The sequence below is a fragment of the Triticum dicoccoides genome, chromosome 2A (assembly GCF_002162155.2).
Source record: "Triticum dicoccoides isolate Atlit2015 ecotype Zavitan chromosome 2A, WEW_v2.0, whole genome shotgun sequence".
Classification (NCBI taxonomy): domain Eukaryota; kingdom Viridiplantae; phylum Streptophyta; class Magnoliopsida; order Poales; family Poaceae; genus Triticum; species Triticum dicoccoides.
The window spans coordinates 625,432,045-625,436,079 of record NC_041382.1 but is presented as its reverse complement, the minus strand read 5'-3'; positions in this window follow the sequence as shown (position 1 = coordinate 625,436,079).

The window sequence follows — 4,035 nt, the reverse complement described above, 5'->3', positions numbered from 1 at the left end:
GGAAAAGGCATGGGTTTCTGAACCCAAGGTTCTCTTTCTTTACCATGTTTCCTATCAACAAAGTCTCTCTTATCATAACGTTGATTCTTTGATTGTGGGTTATCAAGATCAAGAGCAGGTTCATTTTCTACATCATTATCATTACTAGGTTGAGCATCCTTATGAGCATCATCATTAACATTTTCATTAGGTTCATGTTCATTGCCAGATTGTGTTTCAGCATCAGACACAGAGATATCATTTGGATTATCAGGTGGTTCAGCAATAGGTTCACTAGAAGTTTGCACAGTTCTATCATTTTTCTTTTTCTTCTTTTTAGAAGAACTAGGTGCATCAATTTTATTTCTCTGAGTATCTTGCTCAATTCTCTTAGGGTGGCCTTCAGGATACAAAGGTTCCTGAGTCATTCTAGAGTTCTAGTAGACACTTTAACAGCATAATTATTTTTCTTACTATTCATTTCATCGAGCAATTCTTTTTGAGCCTTAAGTACTTGTTCTACTTGAGTGGTAACCATAGAAGCATGTTTGCTAACAAGTTTAAGTTCACCTCTAATATTAGCCATATAATCACCCAAGTATTTAATCATATCAGCATCTTGTTTTAATTGTCTACCAAAATAAGCATTGAAGTCTTCTTGCTTAAACATAAAATTATCAAACTTATCTAAGCACTGACTAGCAATTTTAGTAGTAGGGATTTCAGCTTTATCATATCTATAGAGAGAATTTACCTTTACTACCTGTGTCGGGTTATCGAGGTCTGGAGGTTCTTCAATAAATAAGGGATTAAGATCATATGTTTCTTCAATAGGCGGTAAATTAAGACCATGTATTTCTTCAATAGGAGGTCAATTCTTAACATCTTCAGCTTTAATACCTTTTTCTTTCATAGATTTCTTTGCCTCTTGCATATCTTCAGGACTGAGGAATAGAACACCTCTCTTCTTCGGAGTTGGTTTAGGAATAGGATCATTAATTGGAGCAGGAGCTGGCTCAGGAGCTGCCCAATTATTTTCATTTGTCAACATATTGTTCAATAAGATTTCAGATTCATCCGGTGTTCTTTCCCTGAAAAGAGAACCAGCACAACTATCCAGGTAATCTCTGGAAGCATCAGTTAGTCCATTATAAAAGATATCAAGTATTTCATTTTTCTTAAGATGATGATCAGGAAAAGCATTAAGTAACTTGAGAAGCCTCCCCCAAGCTTGTGGGAGACTCTCTTCTTTAATTTGCACAAAGTTGTATATTTCCTTTAAAGCATCTTGTTTCTTATGAGCAGGGAAATATTTAGCAGAGAAGTAGTAAATCATATCCTGGGGACTACGCACACAACCAAGATCAAGAGAATTAAACCATATCTTAGCATCACCCTTTAATGAGAACGGAAATATTTTGAGGATATAAAAGTAGTGAGATCTCTCATCATTAGTGAACAGGGTGGTTACATCATTTAATTTAGTAAGATGTGCCACAACAGTTTTAGATTCATAGCCATGAAAAGGATCAGATTCAACCAAAGTAACTGTATCAGGATCAACAGAGAATTCATAACCCTTATCAGTAACAAAGATGGCGAAGTAGCAAAAGCAGGGTCAGGTTTCATCCTAGCATGTAGAGATTGCTTATTCCATTTAGCTAATAACCTTTTGAGTTCATATCTATCTTTGCAAGCTAAAATAGCTAAAGAAGCTTCTTGATCAAATAAATAACCCTCGGGAATAACAAGTGATTCTTCATCATCACTTTCATCTTCATAATCAGATTCAATATTTTCAATTTCTCTAGCCCTAGCAAGTTGTTCATCGAGAAAATCACCAAGTGGCACAGTAGTATCAAGCATAGAAGTAGTTTCATCATAAGTATCATGCATAGCAGAAGTAGATGAAGGAAATATGCCCTAGAGGCAATAATAAAGTTATTATTTATTTCCTTATTTCATGATAAATGTTTATTATTCATGCTAGAATTGTATTAACCGGAAACATAATACATGTGTGAATACATAGACAAACAGAGCGTCACTAGTATGCCTCTACTTGACTAGCTCGTTGAATCAAAGATGGTTAAGTTTCCTAGCCATAGACATGAGTTGTCATTTGATTAACGGGGTCACATCATTAGAGAATGATGTGATTGACTTGACCCATTCCGTTAGCATATCACTTGATTGTTTAGTTTGTTGCTATTGCTTTCTTCATGACTTATACATGTTCATGTGACTATGAGATTATGCAACTTCCGTTTACCGGAGGAACACTTTGTGTGCTACCAAACGTCACAACGTAACTGGGTGATTATAAAGGTGCTCTACAGGTTTCTCCAAAGGTACTTGTTGGGTTGGCATATTTCGAGATTAGGATTTGTCACTCTGATTGTCGGAGAGGTATCTCTGGGCCCACTCAGTAATGCACATCACTATAAGCCTTGCAAGCATTGCAACTAATGAGTTAGTTGCGGGATGATGTATTACGGAACGAGTAAAGAGACTTGCCGGTAATGAGATTGAACTAGGTATTGAGATACCGACGATCGAATCTCGTGCAAGTAACATACCGATGACAAAGGGAACAACGTATGTTGTTATGCGGTTTGACCGATAAAGATCTTCGTAGAATATGTGGGAGCCAATATGAGCATCCAGGTTCCGCTATTGGTTATTGACCGGAGACGTGTCTCGGTCATGTCTACATTGTTCTCGAACCCGTAGGGTCCGCACGCTTAAAGTTTCAATGACAGTTATATTATGAGTTTATGAGTTGTGATGTACCTAAGGAGTTCGGAGTCCCGGATGAGATCGGGGAAATGACGAGGAGTCTCGAAATGGTCAAGACGTAAAGATCGATATATTGGACGACTATATTCGGACATCGGAAAGGTTCCGAGTGATTCGGGTATTTATCGGAGTACCGGAGAGTTACGGGAATTCGCCGGGGAGTATATGTGCCTTATTGGGCCATACGGGAATAGAGGAGAGAGGCCAAAAGGAAGGAGGCGCGCGGCCCCCCTCTGGTCCGAATTGGACAAGGGGTGCAGCCCCCTTTTCCTTCTTCCTCTCCTCCTCTTTCCTTCTCTCCTACTCGGTGGGAGTAGGACTCCCCCCTTGGTGCGCCCTCCTCCTAGGCCGGCCGCCTCCCCCTTGCTCCTTTATATACGGGGGCAGGGGGGCACCCCATGGACACAATAATTGACCATTGATCTCTTAGCCGTGTGCGGTGCCCCCCTCCATCATAGTCCACCTCGATAATACTGTAGCGGTGCTTAGGCGAAGCCCTGCGTAGGTAGAACATCAACATCGTCACCACGCCATCGTGCTGACGAAACTCTCCCTCAACACTCGGCTTGATCGGAGTTCGAGGGATGTCATCGGGCTGAACGTGTGCTGAGCTCGAAGGTGCCGTGCGTTCGGTACTTGATCGGTCGGATCGTGAAGGCGTACGACTACATCAACCGCGTTGTGCTAATGCTTCCGCTTTCGGTCTACGAGGGTACATGGACAACACTCTCCCCTCTCGTTGCTATGCATCACCATGATCTTCCGTGTGCGTAGGAAATTTTTGAAATTACTGTGTTCCCCAACAGTGGCATCCGAGCCTAGGTTTTATGCGTTGATGTTGTGCATGAGTAGAACACAAGTGAGTTGTGGGCGATATAAGTCATACTGCTTACCAGCATGTCATACTTTGGTTCGGCGGTATTGTTGGATGAAGCGGCCCGGACCGACATTACGCGTACGCTTACGCGAGACTGATTCTACCGACGTGCTTTGCACACAGGTGGCTGGCGGGTGTCAGTTTTTCCAACTTTAGTTGAACCAAGTGTGGCTACGCCCGGTCCTTGCGAAGGATAAAACAGCACCAGCTTGACAAACTATCGTTGTGGTTTTGATGCGTAGGTAAGAACGGTTCTTGCTAAGCCCGTAGCAGCAACGTAAAACTTGCAACAACAAAGTAGAGGACGTCTAACTTGTTTTTGCAGGGCATGTTGTGATGTGATATGGTCAAGACATGATGCTAAATTTTATTGTATGAGA